The 20,735-nt window shown below is 46.4% G+C and overlaps 1 long non-coding RNA gene across 1 annotated transcript in view; it reads right to left on the minus strand.

The window, feature by feature from the left end:
• Positions 1–20,735, minus strand: part of LOC139176763 (uncharacterized) — an 80,411-nt gene that overhangs the window by 53,436 nt on the left and 6,240 nt on the right. The window contains exons 2-3 of the long non-coding RNA XR_011561209.1: positions 14,308–14,449; positions 13,576–13,759 (exon numbers count right to left, since the gene is read on the minus strand). This is a non-coding gene — a long non-coding RNA (uncharacterized lncRNA). The remainder of the gene's footprint in view (positions 1–13,575; positions 13,760–14,307; positions 14,450–20,735) is intronic.

A 20,735-nucleotide genomic window follows, 5' to 3' on the forward strand; every position in this document is an offset into this window, starting at 1 on the left:
TCAAGTCTCAAAACCTTGCTGAGTGTCAGCTTCCTCAGCTGCAAAGCCTGGATAATCATCCCTTCCATGAACGGTTATGGTCAAATGTAGCAATAATATATTTATGACGTCTCCATGACGCCCAACATGGTAGGCCTTCAACAACTAGTAACTCTGGATACAGACCGTGTAGTTTGGACACAGTGCGATCCAAAGAGCAAGTTTTGGAGTCAGGCAGACTCCCCGTGTTCACTCAGTAAACATTTAGCGCTTTACTGTGTGTCAAGGGCTGTGCTCAGAGCAGTGAATACGGCGCTCAAAAAATAAACTAAATCCCCTGCCCTGGGGGATAGGCAAGTAGGCGTGAGACAGGCAATAGAATATATGCAAAATAAATAAGTAGTTCATATAGTAAGAGAGTGTGTCTTAGAAAGCAAAAAGTGCTCTGCAGAGAAGAATAAAAGAGGGTGAGGAGAAACAGACCAGGGGGGTAGAGAAAACTTAAAAGTATGGTCATGATATGTTGCATGATATGCTGAGTGAGGGATATCTGGATAAGATTTGCAGGAAGTAAGGACCGGTGCTTTGCCATATCTGGCATTTGAGTTCTAGCTGCTTTTCTATTTACTTTATGTATGATTTTAGGAAAGCCATATTACCTAAGTCTGCATTTCATGATCTATAAAATGGGAATAGTGGCACCCACAGTCATCATGTTTTGTAACAATGTATATCGGGTTTTGTGCGTGAGATATTTTTAAGAAAACTGAATAAATATTAGCCAACTTTTATCAGGACTTCTTCTCCTACAGGTCTTCTAGGCATTTCACGTGCAGGATCTCAGCTTAATCCTCACCATGGCTCACTGAGGTAACATTCTATGTCCATTTTACAGATGAGGAAACTCAGGCTCAGGGATTTGACGTGACTTGCCAGACATCACTAAACGAGGAAATGGTACAGCCGAGACGGGGACCTGGATCTGACTCACAAATCTTAACCCTCTCCCTCACTTACTATGACCTTCAACAAATCACCCCCTAAGCCTTCATTTCTCATTATTTAAGAATCAGAGCATCATCTGTTTTCCCATCAGAGGCCTTGATTAGCATCTTAACTCAATCCATGTATCTGATAGGAAAAAACAGATGCCTAAACTCAAGCCAGGCTTCAACAGTACATGAACTGAGAACTGTCAGATGTTCAAGCTGGATTTAGAAAAGGCAGAGGAACCAGAGATCAAATTGCCAACATCCGTTGGGTCATAGAAAAAGCAAGAGAATCCCAGGATAGACTTATTTTCTTGGGCTCCAAAATCACTGCAGATGGTGACTGCAGCGATAAAATTAAAAGACACTTGCTCTTTGGGCTTCCCTAATAGTGCAATTAGTAAAGAATCCAATGCAGAAGATCCTGCTTCAATTCCTGGGTCAGGAAGATCCACTGAAGAAGGGATAGGCTGCCCATTCCAGTATTCTTGGGCTTCCCTTGTGGTTCAGCTGGTAAACAATCCACCTGCAATGCGGGAGACCTGGTTTCGATCCCTGGGTTGGAAAGATCCCCTGGAGAAGGGAAAGGCTACCCACTCCAGTATTCTGGCCTAGAGTATTCCCGGACATGACTGAGAGACTTTCACTTTCACTTTCCTTGGAAGAAAAGCTATGAGCAACCTAGACAGCATATTAAAAAGCAGAGACATTACTTTGCCAACAAAGGTCCATCTAGTCAAAGCGATGGTTTTTCTAGTAGTCATGTATGGATGTGAGAGTTGGACCATAAAGAAAGTTGAGTGACAAAGAATTGATGCTTTTGAACTGTTAAGAAGACTCTTGAGAGTCCCTTGGACAGCATGATCAAACCAGTCCATCCTAAAGGAAATCAGTCCTCAATATTTATTGGAAGGACTGATGCTGAAGCTGAAACTCCAATACTTGGGCCACCTGATGCAAAGAACTGACTCAGTGGAAAAGACCCTGATGCTGGGAAGGACTGAAGGCAAAGGATGAGAGAGTTGTGTGGCATCATGGACTCAATGGATATGAGTTTGAACAGCCTCCGGGAGTTGGTGATGGACAGGGAAGCCTGGCGTGCTGCAGTCCATGGGGTTGCAAAAACTGAGTGACTGAACTGAACTGAACTGAACTGAAACTCAAAGAGGATGTAAAACTTCCAGACACACTTGGCAAACTGATTTCACCTCTAACCCAATTTTGGTCTGTGGCAGAAGGTGCCTGGTTCCCGCTACTTGGAAGGGTTTTAAGATCACAGCTGGTCTGAGCAGGCCATGGTGCTGTAATCTAATAGTGATGTCGGGTACGGATGCAGAAGTTGAGAACAGAGGTCTGTGTGGTGCCAAAGTCACTGTTTGGTCCTAAACAGAAAATCCAAGTATCCTTACAAAATAAAAACCTGCCCTCTTATTTTCTTTGACACAGAGAGTTAATTGGGCTTCCCAGGTAGGACTAGTGGTAAAGAATCGGCCTGCCAATGCAGGAGATGCAAGAGATGCAGGTTCTATCCCTGGGTCAGGAAGATCCCCTGGAGTAGGAAATGGCAACCCGCTCTGGTATTCTTGCCGGGAAAATCCCAGGGACAGAGGAGCCTGGTGGTCTACAGTCCATGAGAGAATAATTTAACTTACTTGAAGCCAGTTAACAACTTTGAAAAAGTGAACATGAACTTAGGAGTCATCCTATCCATTCTCTGGACATTATCTAGTTATTGACCTTTATCCATCAGTTCAAATGTCTCTGGCAACACGGTCAAGATACGGAAATTGCTTTCAAATACTTTGGAATTGAATGTAGAGGGAAAACAAAGGCATTTCCTTGGTTGGAAAGGATCAGAGTTCCTCTCTAGGATCACTTAATGAATGGCAGCCCAAGAAAGGCAGAGAAGAGTGTGTTTCCCAAGCTGCTGATTCAGGAACCCATGTCCACCTCATTGAGGCCCGAGGGTCTCCCGAATGACAACTCACAGCACACCGAGGAAACCGTAAAACAATATGCTGACCAGGGGATGCATCAAGGCAAGCAGACTCCTTCCTACCTTCTGAGAAGAAGGATTTATATAGTAACGTGCTAAAAATAACTCCCAGGTGTGACAGGCTGCCTTGTGTCCATCAGCTCTCAGTTACTAGGGATGGAGGCAGCCTGGGACACTGGTAAAGTGAAGGGAAGGGAAGCTGGCCATCATGTCTACTCAGCCTTGGGGTTCAGTGCAAAGGTTTGAGAGTTTCAGATAGATGTGGGTCTGGATCTTGTTTGAACCCCTTCCTGTCGCATGACCTTGGGTGAGTCATTTAGCCTCTTAAGAGCCTTGGATCACTCATCGAGAAAGCAGAGGTGCTACACACAGTGGTCTGTCAGCGTCCGCAGAGGACTGGTTCCAGGACTACGCCCCCTGCGGATACCAAAATCCCCAGGTGATCAAGTCCCACTGGGGGTCGTTGGTCCTGGGAATGAGGGATCCACTGACACAGAGGGCCGACTGTACCTTCCTCCTAGCAGGTATTTTGAAAATTAAATGAAATAAAGAACACGCAGCTCTCAGAAGAGTGCCTGCAACATGGTGAGACCTCTATCAATGTGAGTTTGCTCATTGGTTTCCGGATGAGGGTGGTGGACAGGGAAGCCTGGCATGCTGCAGTCCATGGGGTCGCCAAGAGTCGGACACGACTGAGCAACTGAACTGAACTGAACGAGTATGATGCAGGCTAAAAGTAAACTAAGTCAGAATCCCGATAATAAATCCAAGAGATGCAGCGGGGAAAGCTGCCAGATAAGAAAGCTAGTTCGTGCTCCGTCTACCCTGGCTCTTGAAGCTTGGGAATTTTACCCCACATCTCTGAGACTCTGATGGCCCATGTGTCACAGAGAAAAGGGTAGCACATGGATTAAGACAGGGACACAGGTTTCAACTGCCACCTCTGTATATTCTGAGTGACGGAGCCTTGGTTTAGTGATCTGTCAGACTGGGATGAAGATAACAACACCAGCCTCCCAGTGAAATTAACAAAATAAGCACCTCAAAACGTGAGCAATGCTCATCCTTAGCTTCTTTAATAATAATAGTGCTATTATTATTATTTGATTGACTATAGCTTAGGAACTACCTTGCTCCAGGAAGCCAGGGGTGGCAGCAGGATGGAAAGCAACCGAGCTGCAGTGGACAACTTGCCCTTGACACAGTACATGCTGGGGCTTCCCAAGGGGCTCAGTGATAAAGAATCCGCCTGCCAGTGCAGGAGATGCAAGAGGTGTAGTTTCGATCCTTGGATCTGGAAGATTCCCCCGGAGAAGGAAATGGCAACCCACTTTAGTGTTCTTGCCTAGGAGATCCCGTGGACAGAGGAGCCTGGTGGGCTACAGTCCATGGGGTTGCAAAGAGTCAGACAAGACTTAGCAACTGAACAATGACAACAACGCTGCATATAGGGAGATGAAAACCGCACAGGGGCCCCCAACGCCCCGAGGCTGTCCCTCCCTCAACCACCCCATTCTCCCCTCCCCTCCAAAAGCAACCAAGATAATTCAGAAAAAAAGTGTGAAAGATGTAAATGTCCACTTCTCAGGGCTCCGTAGTTCAAATTCCAAGAAAAAGCAAAGCTCCAGTATCAGCACTAATTAATCTGCCAGATAGCAACAGTCCCATTACTCAACTGATAAATCTAATTCCTATCTGTTCAGCGAGAATCCCTGAGCCACATAAACCCAGGCCCGAGTTTTATGTAACCTGAAAGGGCTCTTGATAGCTTCTGGAGTCTTTCCTCTCCCCACCCATCTTGCAGCATTGAGAAGGTCTACTCTGTGAGTTAATGGAAGAAATGGCTTCCCTCGGCACTTTCCCCATCTGTCTTAATTTTTTAAATTATACTTTTATTAAACCCTTAAGGAAAATGGACTTGCAGAGTTCTCATTAAACAGGGAACTATGCACTGCATAAAATAGAGAGATGAAATTTCTTTTTTAAAGCAACCCTCACAATTCGCCTTAATGAATTCTCCCTCCGCTGCTATATTACAGAGTGTGTGCAAATAAATAGAGCACTTTGTGAGTGGTGGATGGGCAAATGGATATGCAAGCAGCTGATAATAGTTCTGGCAGCCTCCACTTGGGATCTTTCTTCCCAGGAACACAAAGCATTGGGCGCATGATGTCACAGCCTTTTCTCCCTGGATACTGACTTAATGCTGGGCTGGAAAGGCAACTCGTCCCTGGTACCTCTCATGGAGGGGGAATCCCTCCCACACAATCATTTCAGAGGAAGATGTGGGAGTCTGCTTCCCAAGAGACGTTTTGTTGTTGTTGCTTGGTTGCTGTTGTGTCTGACCCTTTGGAACCCCATGTACTGGAGCATACCAGGCTCCTCTGTCCTCCACTGTCTCCCAGAGCTCGCTCAAATTCATGTCCATTGAGTCAGTGACGATATTAAACATCTCATCCTCTGTCATCCCCTTCTCCTCCTGCCTTCAATCTTTCCCAGCATCAGGGTCTTTTCCAATGAGTCAGCCCTTCACCTCAGGTGGCCAAAGTACTGGAGGTTCAGCTTCAGCATCAGTCCTCTAATGAATATTCAGGACTGATCTCCTTTAGGATGGACTGGCTGGATGTCCTTGCAGTCCAAGGGACTCTCAAGAGTCTTCTCCAACACCACAGTTCAAAAGCATCAATTCTTTGGTGCTCAGCTTTCTTTATAGTCCAACTCTCACATCCATACATGACCACTGGAAAAACCATAGCTTTGACTATATGGACCTTTGTAGGCAAAGTGATGTCTCTGCTTTTGTTTACTGAGCACCTACTCTGGCCAGGCTCATTGCCAAGTGCTTTTCCTAGTATCCATGGTTATCAGCTGTGGTGAACTGGATTATGGTTCCCAATGCCACAGAATTATACATCCATGCTCTTTGTCATGTGACTTGTGGGTGGGGTCTACTCTCTTGCCTCACTGGTGTTGCACTTAGTCATGTGACTTGTCTTGGCCAATGAAATATGAGAGTAAGTCACACTGTTACAGTTCTAAGCTTCAACAGGCATCACGTTTCCAATCTCTTGCACTCTTGCCATCACCATAACAAGAGAGCTGCTGGTCCCCAAATGAGACAACACACAGCCTAGAGTCATACCCAACTGAAATCGGCCAAACACTAGCCCATCAGCACACAGAGAAGTCAGAAAGACAAGACATACAGGTGGCCAATAGGCACGTGAAAAGATACTCAACATCACTAATTCCTAGAGAAATACAAATCAAAACTAAATTGAGATTTCACAGCATACCAGTCAGAATAGCCATCATCAAAACACCTACACGTGATGAATGCTGGAGAGGGTGTGAAGAAAAGGGAGCCCTCCTACAGTGTAGGTGGGAATGTAACTTGGTGTAGCCACTAAATAGAATAGTGTGGAGGTTTTTCAAAAAACTAAAAATAGAGTTGCCATATGATCCTGTAGTCCCACTCCTGGGCATATATCCAGAAAAGACTAAAAGTAGTTCAAAAAGACACATGCACCCCCGTTTCATGGCAGCACTATTCAAAATAGCCAAGACTTGGAAGCAGCCTCAGTGTCCACTGACAGATGAATGGGTAAAGAAGATGTGGTACATATACATACAGTGGAATATTGCTCAGCCATAAAAAAGACTGAGGTATTGCCATCTGCTGCAAAATGGATGGACCTAGAGATTATCTTATTAAACTAAAGTAAGTCACACACAGAAAGACAAATATCATAGGGTACCACTTAGATGTGGAATCTTAAAAAAATGATACAAATGAACTTATTTACAAAACAGAAACAGATTCACAGACATAGAAAACAAATTTATAGTTACCAAAGTGGGAAAGGGAAGAGGGAAAGATTAGGAGCTTGGGACAAAAAGACACACACTACTATATATAAAATAATCAGCAAGGTCCTACTGTCTAGCATGGAGAACTATACATTATCTTGTAATAACATATAATGGGAAAGAATCTGAAAAATACACACATACGTATATATAACTGAATAACTTTGCTGAACACCAGAATCTAACACAACACTGTATATCAACTATACTTCAAAATATATATAGAAAAAAAGGAAGAAGCGAAACCATACCGCAAACAAATTATTACTACATTAGGTTTGGGGTTTTGTTGCTGTTGTTGTTGTGGTCATCTTGGTCCGAGGTTTACTTGTTTGTGGAATAAAATGCTGATGACAGGGTGTTTTGAAAACAGCATTGTCCCTAACAAAGTTTATACCAGTACATGTCAAAGTGTCTGTGATGAAGGGCCAGCTTTGTTTCTTTTCCCAAATATATCACAGACTGGTTGTGATCACTGGCCCTAGTTGTCCATGGAGCTGCCAGTAATCATGCGATCCTACGAATGTGTGCTCTGGAGAGGGCAATGGCACCCCACTCCAGTACTCTTGCCTGGAAAATCCCATGGATGGAGGAGCCTGGTAGGCTGCAGTCCATGGGGTCACTAAGAGTCGGACACGACTGAGCGACTTCACTTTCACTTTTCACTTTCATGCATTGGAGAAGGAATGGCAACCCGCTCCAGTGTTCTTGCCTGGAGAATCCCAGGGACGGGGGAGCCTGGTGGGCTGCCGTCTATGCGGTCACACAGAGTTGGACATGACTGAAGTGACTTAGCAGCAGCAGCAGCACGCGTGTGTGCTAAGTCGCTTCAGTGGTGTCCAGCTCTTTTCGACCCTGTGGACTGTAGCCCACCAGGCTCCTCTGTTCATGGGATTCTCCAGGCAAGAATACTGGAGTGGGTTGCTATGACCTTCTCCAGGGGATCTTCCTGACCCAGGAATCAAACCCAAACTTCTTACATCTCTTGCATTGGCAGACATGTTCCTTACCACTAGCGCCACCTGGGAAGCCCAACCACGTGGTCCTACTCTGCGTGATTAGTTCTTGCTTGCATCACCAGCATCTTACCACTGAATTTCAACAACACTTTGACCTATAGCTGGTTCGATGATGCAAGTGCCCCTGGCCCCCTTGCAAGACTGCTGCTGCTGCTAAGTTGCTTCAGTCGTGTCCAACTCTGTGCAACCCCATAGACAGCAGCCCACCAGGCTCCCCTGTCCCTGGGATTCTCTAGGCAAGAACAATGGAGTGGGTTGCCAGTTCCTTCTCCAATGCATGAAAGTGAAAAGTGAAAGTGAAGTCACTCAATTGTATCTGACTCTTAGCAACCCCATGGACTGCAGCCCAACAGGCTCCTCTGTCCATGGGATTTTCCAGGCAAGAGTACTGAAGTGGGGTGCCATTGCCTTCTCCACCTTGCAAGACTAGATTGCTATAAAAGTTTTTACATGCTGGTTCTCAGTGTCCAGTTGATCTTGTCTAGAACTGTTGACAAAGATTGCAGAGGCACAGCTCAGAGACTAGACTTTGAGTGATGCTGGGTTGTAGTCAAGCAGAGCTCCAATGCCTCCTAGTTCCAGTCCTGGGTGGAGCCCAAAAATGCCAAAGACATGCTGAAAACCTTCTAAACATGGTCTACTTTGTCCTTCTTTTCAATCTCAGATTCCCGAAATGCCAACTGAGGCAATACTTTTCATCGTCGGAGTAAACAAGATGGGACCCCACAGTAGCCTTCAGGCCAGAGTGGACTGATCTTGCCATTCATGAAATATAAGTTTCAGGGCCGCTGTCTGAATGCACCTGACAAATAGCTATGCCGGTACCTAAGTTGTATTACTATTAACTTTCTTAAGAGGGTCGTTCACACTGTATCAACTTCATTTCCTCAGACTCCATGGGATCGTGCTGGGGACTTAGGCTGAAGTCCACTGAGTCATTAGGTCCACGAGGTGACCCTTCACAGGTGCTGCAAGTCTGCAGGCAGTGACGTTTTACTTGTACTCTAGGTGCCTTCCCAAGGAGGAATTTTCAGGTGCGTGGCCAGAGAACCCTCCAGTGGAATTCTGGCAGTGCCATCTACATGCTGAACTCGGGTTTCTCCACCTGTACAAGAGCAGCGTGCCTCTGAAAATAGCAAGGTGCAAGCTCATGAGCTCAGTGAGGACCCGGAGGTTTAACAGAGGCAGCTCGTGGCAACGCGTCGTGATGCAGCACTTGGTCTCTGGAGGCAGACGGTCAAGTTTCAAGTTCACATCCTGGCTCTGCCACTGGCCAGCTGCGTGACTTTGCAGGCTTTCCCACATCTCTGAGCCTCAGTTTCCTCAGCTGTGAAATACGGCTAAAATTTTAATCCCCTCTTGGCGTCACTCTGAAGATTAATAAGATGACCCCTGAAAAGGATCAGCAGGCTCCATGGGGCAGAGGGAGTGCTTGTAAGCGGTCACTGTAATTATTATGGCTTCCCACGTGATGCAGCGGTAAAGAATCCACCTGTTGATGCAGGAGACGAAGGAGACGACAAGGGTTTGATCCCTGGGCAGGGAAGGCTGGAGGAGGAAATAGCAACACACTTCAGTATTCTTGCCTGGAAAATCCAATGGACAGAGGAGCCTGGCAGGCTACTGTCCATAGGGTCGCAAAGAGTTGGAGATGACTGAGCACACACACATGTGCACCGCCACACACCACCATTATCACTGTGCAAACGCAGGTGATGGCTTTGATCTGAAGGATGCAGGGAAGATGTCAGAAGGCCAAGATGAGGGTTGACAGAGTCAGTGAACCTGGAACTGAGTAAGCCAACAGGCCACCCACAGCTCAAATCCACAATCCTGGGCTGTGGTGCAGACAGAACCCACCCCTGACAAAGCCAGGCTGCCATAAGGCCACCACGCCTGTTTCCCTCTGCAGAGGGCTGGCAGCCACGTGCACCTGTTCTCCGTTCACTCCCGTATCATTCCCCCTAATATCTCCCTGGGGGCTGATGGATGGCGACAGGCGACAATCTATAGCTATGTGACAGAATGTTTACTACCAGCCCTCTAGGAAATGATTACTTCGAGGTAATTTTGAACCTCCAGACTATGATGCAGTGTCTCATATATTAAACTGCAGCGAGCAGTGTATAAAAGTATTACAAGGAGACCTTGTATTTCAGTTTACTGGAGAAGGAGCGTGCAGGGGCAAATCGGTTCTGGAGGAAAGCGAGCACGGGGGACGCAAATTCTTCACCTGCAGCCTTATGGAGGGAAGGGAGATTCAGCTTCGAGGCCACAAGACCAAGGTCAGTGCTGATTCCATCCCCCTGGACCACTCCAGGGGAGGCTCCACATCCACTAGGACACACACACCATTGTTCAGTCACTCAGTCGTGTCCAGCTCTTTGTAACTCCATGGCCTGTAGCCCGCTAGGCCCCTCTGTCCATGGGGAGTCTCCAGGCAAGGACGCTGGAGTGGGTTGCCATTTCCTTCTCCATCACATCTCCTGAGTCGCCTGCATTGGCAGGCGATTCTTTACCACTGTGCCACTTAGGAAGCCCAAAGGCTGGAGCAATTGCAAACTCTCAGATATTATCAGTGAAAATGTAAAAGTGGTGTAAACACTTCCTAAAGGATTTCACAGTACCTGCTAAAGCCAACTATATGTATCATCTTTGACTCAGCAATTCTACTCAAAAGAAATGCACATGTACATTCACCAATAAACATGTACAAGAATATTCATAGCAGCCTTATTTGTATTAGCTGAAAACTGGAAACAGCCCACGTGTCTATCAACAGTTGAATTAATAAATTAACTACAGGGACTTTCCGGATAGTCTAGTGGTTAAGGCTCCAAGCTCCCAATGCAGGGGGCTTGGGTTCAATCCCTGGCCAGGGAACTAAGATTTCACATGCCACCCACCACTAAGAATCAGGCAGGCCGCAACTAAGACCTGGTGCAGCTGAATAAATATTTTTAATTAATTAATTAATTGACTAACTATGGTATCATCACATGGTGGAGTAGTGCTCTGCGATGGGGATGAGTTATGTATAGCTATATGCACAATATAATTTATACTTCTATGTGTATATTAATTCAATATATATATTCAATTTATATGTATGTATGTAATTTATATATACAATTAATTCTATTAATTTCCATATATATTTTCACGTAATATATATCTTTATATAATTTCACTTCTGTAAGTTTCAAAGACTATCCAAACTAGCCTATGCTTCAGAAGTCAAGAGAGGAGATACTCTTACCCTTCCCCACGTCACTCTTCCCCAGGAGTATCTACCCTCTTGACTTCTGAAGCATTATATACAAATATATGTTACTCTTCAGTAAAAAATATCCTCCCCCCGACACACACACACAAAAAATCCAAGTCTTCCAGGATTGGGTCCCCATATTGGACCACAAGCTTACAAGGAAGATGGCAAGGTGAGTTTTTGGCTTCTTCCTTGGAGAGACGGGACTCGGGACAAGGGAAAATGTCCCTACCCAGGTGGGACATTAGACTGATGCTCACTGGCCCAAAGGCATTAAAAAAAAAAGTTCACTAGAGCAGATGGAAGGGGGCGGGGCAGCATCCTTACCTGCCAGGCCCTGTGCTCGGTACCTCTGTGCACATGTCCTCATTCAAGCCTCACCTGGGCTCCAGGTGGGGTGGGGCTGGGGGGAGGTGGGTAAGTACTGCATCGTCCTGTGAGCTGAGCACTGCTGGGGAAACTGAGGCGCAGAGAGGGGCCAGCACACACACCCAGGTCTCAGTGACTCCAAATCCAAGCTCCCAGCCTCCAAGGGCAGCCCACAGACCCACTGCAGCTCACTGCACAGGGGTGGCCGTCACCCCAGGGCCCTGCGTCTCCGTGACCTCCCAGAAGACACTTGGGGACCAGACAGGCAAGAGGAGCCCTCCAGCTCGGCCTCGTCTCCCTCTTTAGTTGGCACGATCTGCTCCACGTAGCTGGAGAAATGTTTACGCTGTTAACAAGGCACGCTGTTAATTAAGACAGCGGTGCCCTCAGGGGGGTTTAATTTAGGGTAGGCAGCGACCGAGATAAAGAAGATGTTCAGTCCATCGGATGTGTGCATTTTCTACACCCAACTGGCTTCCACGTGGAATTTTTAATAAAGGTGATTCTGCTTTCTTGTTATGATTTCCAAATACCTGCAAACGAGGGCTTCGCTGTCTCAGAAGGATTTGGAGTCTGTACTGGGGGAGCTGATAACAGAGGGAAGGTATGTGAGGCAGCAAAGGGGGTGGTGAGGACGTGTACAGCCCTGGTTCAAACCCCAGGACCCTCGCTTATCAGCAGTGATGAGCCCCAGACTCCTTGGTGAAAAACCAGGGTCTACACGCCCAGCCAATAGGGTTGTTGAGGTTACAGAATTAGAACACACGTACGTGTGTACACACGTGACTCGTGTACATATGCACGTAGGCACACTCGTCTCATTTCGCACAGCTCTGGGCATACAGCAAAGTGCTCAGTTATTGTCATCAGTTGTAGGACTGTGCTCACCTCACACTGTCCTGGGTTTAGCTTTGGGAAACTGGCCTAGGTGTTGTAAAGACCTTAACTTCAGAGAAATTACCAAAGTCGCCCAAGGTCACTTAGCTCTTGCGGTTGGGTATCTGGCCAGAGTGCAGTAGGGTCCCACTTGTGTCTGACTTTTGAGCCCCTCCTTTTTCAGGCCGGTCTACTGCAGATGCGACCTGAATTGCGATCTCCCAGTCTCAGCCCAGAAGCTGAGACGGGAGTGATCTGCACAGAGGGCCCAGCCTGGCACACGGTGAGAACCCCCTTTGCTTCTAAGTGCATGACCTTCACACTGTTGGCTCCCCTGACCCACGAGGCTTTCCACTCTGGCTGCTGTTCTTGGCCAAGGATGATACAGCTTTTGGATTTCACAGCATCAGGAGGCTCCATTAGGGGCTGGCTGAGGCATAGGAAGAGCTCAGAATTATCAGACCCTCTAAAAATAGCAGCAAGGGCTCCCCTTGGTGCACGCTCCCCCTTCCCACGCCCCCAGTGAGTGACGAGGGGACCAGTGAGACTGGGTCAAAGTGTTCTGATGCCGGATTCCAAAGTAAACAAAGCTGGGCCCCTCTAAAGTCTAGATTTCAGCTGCTTGTGCTTCTTCCCTGCCCATTCCAGCCCTGGCTTCTACACATGACTGGATTTCAGCCATGGGAAGAGGGATTCAGATGTGAATTCAAGTTCATCTATACTCCCCGAGGGAGTCAAAACAACATGAGTTTTTAATCCTCACCCCCGACAACACTGATGTATCTACTGTTAAATTACACACATAATCTTATACTAATACATCACAGACACGCGGTGATGTGTCTATTATGAAACATGGGGAGAAGTGGAGAGGGAGAGGGGAGGGAGGGGGAAAGGAGACGGGGAAGATGAAGAAGGGAAGAAAATACATAAAATGGAGAGAAAGGGAGAAAATACATAAAGTGAAAAAAGGAAGAAATGGAAAATAGATATAAACAGACCATCTGATCTTTTCTTCCCACTCCCATACATACAGTCCACACTCTGGGTGCCCGTTATACTCGCTCATAAATGACCCACCCTCTCATCTGAGCAGCCTCCCTTGGCCACAAGGAGGGGCCTTGCTTTGAAGTTGATGTCCCTCACCACCCTAAGGTTAGGCGGCTGACATAGCGACACAAAAGGTCAACCCCCTATGATGTAACTCACCTGCCAGAGATCCCGGAAGAACCAGGCGGAAGCTAGACTCCAGCTGAGGTCCCCACCCTTGCTTATTAGCTTTTTGCCTCTTCATCCTGCTTCCCTGACTCTTGCATAGGTTTCTCCCTAGTGTCTTCCTCTCTGTAAGTCACATGGATCCAAATCCTTGCCTCAGGCTCTGCTCCCAGGGAACCTGAACCAAGAAACTACATTATAAAACACACCCCAGAAATATAACTTCCCAAACAGATGTGATAGAAAGTACACAGAAAGAGAAGTTCTTATCCCTTCTTCCCACACCCGGGAGGATCATCCTGCGTTGACCCTGGTTTGCGATGCCCCGTTTCAGAGACCACTGCTATAGGGAAGTCGAGCTTTGGCAGGATTTGCAGGAGGAGAGAGGCCACATGAGATTTGCATGTTGAAAAGAGGTCTCTGGTTGCCCAGGAGAAAATGGAATGGGGATGGGAACCAAGCTGGAAGCAGCAGTGGCACTAAGGAGATGCTTATGGCAGCCTGGATGAGGGTGGTGGGAGGGTGGAGAGAAGTGGCTGATGGGAAAAAGACTTAGGCGGTGGGATCTCTAGTATGTGGAGAAGCAGGTGTGTGTGCGGGCTGGGGAGGAGGGGGAAGGGAGGAGTTGCATTCTGGACTCAGTTCTGCCACCTGAGCCAGGCCCTCTGTCCCTGAAGGGGACTAGGAGTTCAGAGAAGAACCATGCACATTCTCCATAGCCCTTACCCGTTTTAATGACGTTGTCATGATCTGATGCCTTGGCCCTTTCAAATGTCAGCTCCACAAGGCGGGGACGCCACTCTAGTTTCCATGGTTTCGAGTGCCTGGGCACAGGGTCTGACACCTGGCAGATGTTTGACAAGTATTTCTGTAAGAATCAAGAGAGGGAAGGGACGCGTGAATGTTTAGGATCACGGCATTCTGGAATCTCCTGTCTGACTTTCATTCCTTGATGGGTCACAGAAGTTGTTTCAGAAACACTTTAACACTACTCAGGCTGGCATAACGAAATGCTATAGACTAACTGGTTTAAGGGGCTTTCTTGGTGGTTCAGTGGCAAAGAATCCGCCTGCCAGTGCAGGAGATTCGGGTTCTATCCCTGGGTTGGGAAGATCCCCTGGAGGAGGGTGTTCCAACCCATCCCAGTATTCTTGCCTGGAAAAATCCCATGGACAGAGGAGCCGGGTGGGCTACAGTTCATGGGGTCACAAAAGAGGCGGACGAAACTTCGCGACTAAGTAACCACAAACAGGGCATACACCACAAAGCGTATTCAAGAAAGCTGCAAGACCAGATGCAGTTTACTTTGTTGACCATTTGTTGAGCACTTGCTGTATAAAAAGCTTCTTGCTAAGCCTGAGGCAGACAGGAGGCTGAAGGCACCATAGGTTCTGCCCACCGGAGAACCTGAGGGGAAGACAAATGCATGCAGGCAGGGCTCTGAGAGCCCACACTAAGAACCCTGCGGACTTTGGGGCCACATCTACTGGGGTTCTACCCTATCTTCTCAATTTAATTATTTGCTTAGCTTGGTGTGTTACTTAATCCCTCTGAGGCTCCGTCTCCTCACCTGTAAAATGAGGAGGAAAATAGCGGCACCTACCTTGTGAGCTGCTGTGAGGATTAAATAATAGTAATAGCAATAAATAGCATGTATTGAGCCCCAAGCTCCAGCACTGTATACCTGGCACACAGCAGATGCTTAACAGTTTGTTGAATGAATTAATTGAGCACTTACCATGCGTTCGATGCGGTCTTGTTTTTAATTATTGAATTTTCTCGACAACTCTGTGGGACCCCGAATGACTGTTTCACCCTCTTTCAGGCGAGAAAACTGAGACCCTGGGACTTTAAGTGTATCATCCAAAATCACACTGCTAGAAAATGACAGAATACACTTTGCCAGCAAAGGTCTGTATAATCAAAGCTATGCTTTTTCGGGCAGTCATGTACGGATGTGAGAGTTGGACCATAAATAAGGCTGAGTTTTAATGCATTGATGCTTTCAAACTATGGTGCTGGAGAAGACTCTTGAGAGTCCCTTGGACTGCAAGGAGATCCAACCGGTAAATCCTAAAGGAAATCAGCCTTGAATATTCACTGGAAGGACTGATGCTGAAGCCGAAGCTCCAATACTTTGGCCATCTGATGCGAAGAGCCGACTCATTGGAAAAGACCCTGATGCTGAGAAAGATTGAAGAAGGCAGGAGAAGGGGACAGCAGAGGACGAGATGGCTGGATGGCATCACCAGTACAATGGACATGAATTTGAGCAAACTCCGGGAGATAGGGAAGGATGGGGAAGCCTGGTGTGCTTTAGTCCATGGGGTCGCAAAGAATCGGACGTGACTCAATGACTGGACAACAACAAAAAATGGCAGAATAGGATCCAAACCCAGTTGAGGTCTGGAGCCGGTGTCCTCAGCCTGCTGTGTGTAAACCACACAGCCTGCTCCAGGGGCCGCTGACGTCTGCCGCTGCTGCTGCTGCTAAGTCACTTCAGTCGTGTCCAACTCTGTGCGACCCCAGAGACGGCAGCCCACCAGGCTCCCCCATCCCTGGGATTCTCCAGGCAAGAATACTGGAGTGGGTTGCCATTTCCTTCTGTGCCCCCTCAATTATGGAATCCTCTCTGAGCCCGGTGTGGGAACCTGGACTCTTTCCCGAAGGTAACAGGGAGCCCTGGGAGAGATATGATCAGAGCCCTGATGTGTGATCACACGTGTGATTAAGGGAGATACTTCTGGCTCCCACACAGGGCCAGATCTGGGGTGAAGCGAGCGAGGCACCCACCTCAGGCACAAAATTTAACAAGAAGCCGAAAAGATTCATTAACAAGATAAATAAAGACAGAATCAGTATTACTGATATTTCCTTTCGCCCTAGGCTTCACTATGGCTCAGCAAAGCACTGTTATTAATTCTTAGTTTAAAGCGTTGATATTTTGTTCATCATGGATTTTTTTTTGCAGTAATTGAAAAATACGGCATTGGAATATCATTGTTCTTGATTGCTGAGTTTTTTGGTGTCAGCTTTCCTTTGTGCCTGAGTCCAGGTCCTCTTCCCATGACTTATTTATTCATGTTTCCTCAAAGCAAAAAAAAAAAAAAAGTGTCCAAGTCTCAGTTTCTACGTCTGTGAAATGGGTTTCTTAAAACCTAAGCTCTCAGAGTTGCTGGGACTGCTAGAGAATATTCTTCGGGTTCAAGCCCTGCTTGTGTGACACTCAGCGGAGGTTACTGTCTGATCTCATGGAACAGGGTCACCCTGGCAGTGCACTTGGCTGACCCAGGAGTCATTCAGGATTTTCCTTGTAAACTTCAGCCTTGGTCACACTATTCTCCATCCTATTTCCTCATCCCCATTCCTTCCAACCCCTGCTGCCCACCACAACCAGTAAAGACAATTGTACAGAGTAACTTATTCCCAAAGAAGTTCTAGAGCAGGAAAAAAACCCTCCAAGAAATCAATGTAAAACACAGTCTTGTCCTTTGACAAAATCTGTTCCGAACCAGGCAAGTGAAAACAAACATTGCTTCTTCCGCTGGTGTCAGAAAACCATGCACTGTTTTGAGACCTCCTGGAGAGGCTGAAATATTCTTTTTCTCAGGGGAGATGAAACCCAGCCTCATACATTGCAGTTGGGATGGCTTCCAACCCCCACATTCAGGATATTTGCTATTCTGATTGTATGAGCCCAAGTCAGGTACACACGCTGGGGCTTCTGAATATATTTACAAGGAAATCAGCATAATACACAGTTAATATTCAGAATATGATTAATCCAAAAGCCCCGCTCCATATTCCAATTACATCCACTGATCCCCTGCGTGGGCTGGGTTTTACCTAAATGCATATGGAGTCAATTGGAGCGCCAGATTTACGGAGGCTGCCGAAAGGCTGGTGCTCTGATGGTAATAAGTTATATTCCTATTATGGGGTGGGCAATAAAGAATCTGATATTTATTCTGCTGCATTTTTGAGAAACTCTTGGAAAGAATCTAGGCTGCTGGAACACAGTGACATACTTCCCAAACAAATTGTCCCCGCTGCAGTTTGACTGTTTAGAAGAGATGGAGTCACTTTAGAAACCCAGTAGTCTAAAAAATTTTTTTTTAATTTTAAAAATAAAAAATGAATTTTAAAATTAAAATTTTGTAATTTAAAAACATAAATCATTTAAATGTTAAAAATTAAAAAAAAATTTTTTTAATTTAAAATAAGAAGCCCAGTATCCAAGTACTTGGGCTTCCCTGGTGGCTCAGATGGTAAAGAATCTGCCTGCAATGAAGGACACCCAGGCTCGATCCCTGGGTTGGGAAGATCTCCTGGAGAAGGGAATAGCCACACTCCAGTATTCTTGTCTGGAGAATCCCATGGACAGAGGAGCCTGGGAGGCTACAGTCCATGGGGTCACAAAGAGTCGGACACGACTGAGTGACTGACACAGCACACGCATATCCGAGCACTCAAGTAGGCTCCCCAGGACCTCCATATGGCTGGAAATTTCTCACTACCCTGAGATAAGACGCCTGGCTCTGTCCTCCTGGCAGTCACAGGCTGTATGACCTTGGCACGACCCTTAGACCTGAACCTCTTTTTCTCCATCTGTAAAATGGGAATAGCAATAGAAACCTCAAGTTCTGTTGCCAGGATTAAATGAAATGCACCTGGGCAGGCCAGTGCCTGGCACATAGTAATCATCTAATGGGTGGCTTTAAAAGAACTGGAATTTACAAAAGGAAAAATGGATAAAAGTTAATCTCTTCAACTCATGATGGCACCTATTACAACAGTGGGTCCTCAAAAATGTGGTAATCACACCATGTGAGGGGGTAGGGAACAATTTTTGAGGGAACGTGGATGGTGAATTTTAAAGTTGTGCACTTACATTAGTGCACCTTGAAGATGCACTAATAAACACTCAGTCTCATGATTTCGTGACCATGATTGCCAGGGCCAAGGCTATAGAGGGATGACTGTTAGAACAAATCCTTAAAAAAATAAAATTGTATAACTGAAGAGAGGGTAAAAATCTTGACAGTGATGTTAAAGGAACTGAAGTTTGGGAAACATTGTTCTAGAAGGAGAAAAATGGTGACATAAAAAAAAATCTTAGGATTAGCAGAGCAAATCTTGGGGTTAGCATAAATATATGTCTATATTTTAAACACTAAAAATCAGTAACCATGAAGGGTAAGATTGTGAGTATCCAGTGTTGTCCTGAATTCCCCAGAAGGTGGTTCAGTTGCTAAGACATTTGACTCTTTGAGGACCCCATGGACTGCAGCAGATCAGGCTCCTCTGTCCTCCACTATCTCCCAGAGTTTGCTCAGATTCATGCCCACTGAGTCTGCGATGCTATCTAGCCATCTCATCCTCTGCCGCCCCCTTCTCCTTTTGCCTTCCATTTCCCCAGATGGTTCCCACTGTCCATTCCCACTCATTCCCCACCTCCAGGAAAGCGCATTTGAAAGCAAACCATTGAAAGCAGGATGCTTATAGAAAGAAACTTAAATGTTCTCACATTTGTTTTTTAAGCAAATAATCTGGCAACTTTGCTATTTCACCAAAGTTGAAATAACAATAATCTAATGGCTCAGATTATTTTCCAACATCCCTGATAACTAATGGCCATCCAGTGGTGATGCCATGCAGTGGTTGAGAACTGCTGGGCTCCAGAACCATCCCATGTGGTTGAATTAAAACCACCTTGCTTACTGCTGCTGCTGCTAAGTCGCTTCAGTCATGTCCGACTCTGTGCGACCCCACAGACGGCAGCCCACCAGGCTCCGCCATCCTTGGGATTCTCCAGGCAAGAAAACTGGAGTGGGTTGCCATTTCCTTCTCCAATGCATGAAAGTGAAAAGTGAAAGTGAAGTCACTCAGTCGTGTCCAACTCTTAGCAACCCCATGGACTGTAGCCCACCAGGCTCCTCCATCCATGGGATTTTCCAGGCAAGAGTACTGGAGTGGGGTGCCATTGCCTTCTCCGAAACGTTAGGGATCAATAACTCAAATTCAGACTATAAAAGGAGAGAGTTGGCTCGAGCTCTTTCTGCTGGAGTTTCAACAGCTAGAGAGCTGCTAAGGCCTTTGTCCTCTCCTCTCCTAAGTCCAGAGCACTCTCTCTCTCTCTCCATCCAGGCTGGAAACTGCAGAACAGGAGCTTCTGAAGCAGCAAGCATGAGGTTTGGTTAGTTGGGGGTGGGGCACGCACCTATTTTAATGTAAATTTTTGAAGTTCTCTCATTCACAAGTTAAGAGGAGAATCTCTTTTCCTTTGGCAAATGGGTTTTCAGATTACCAATGGTGGGCTCTCTTACTCAGAAACTGGGATAAGATTCAGGATGTCTGTGGACCCCCTGAAATGATTAGCAAAGCTGTGTGTGTGTGTGTGTCTGCGTGCACACACACGGATGTTAAGTATTTCCTTGGGGACAGTGTATGTGCATCCATCAAATTGCTGTTTGGAGCTTCAGGATATGGAATTTTAATGCAAAAGACAAAAGATGGGAAACAGCTGCATCAGTTAAGAGTGGAGAAGCTGGTTTGGGGTGTGGTGTGGCTGGGATGGAAAAAGAGGTTTAAGAGATATTTCTGTGGATCATGAGTCCTCATCTAGTGTTGGAGAATTACAATAAGTGAATATGAGTTATTCTGAAATTTTTCCTGGTAGCATTAGACTGCTATCTTCTGTTGATCTCAACAGCTCTGGATACCAGATCATATAAGCACTGCATCGATGCCTCTCTCTGCATCTTGTCTCTTCTTCCAAGTGCTCATCCCCTAGAAGGCAGGAACTGCCTAATTCGAGCTAATTACACATCATACCCTTCTCCATCTCTGAAGCTTGTGTTTGCTAAATCCTTGCAGAAGGAATGACTGTGCCAATCTTTAGGAGTCATTGGTCAAAAGTGCATGAGCTTTGCTTCCAAGTGGACATGGACTCAAACCGTGATCTCCATCACCTAATTATAAGGGTTTCTCGGGCAAGTTACAGACTCATTTGCCTTCATAGTTTCCCATCCAAAAGATGGAGGTGAACACTCCTAGTCCGCATGGCTCTTGAGATGATTAAGTGAGTGATTGGATTTCATTAGCTTAACGCTGTTCCTGGTACATGCGAGGCACGTGGCCAATTGTAGTTACTG

This window comes from Bos indicus, chromosome 17, assembly GCF_029378745.1.
Source record: "Bos indicus isolate NIAB-ARS_2022 breed Sahiwal x Tharparkar chromosome 17, NIAB-ARS_B.indTharparkar_mat_pri_1.0, whole genome shotgun sequence".
NCBI lineage: Eukaryota > Metazoa > Chordata > Mammalia > Artiodactyla > Bovidae > Bos > Bos indicus.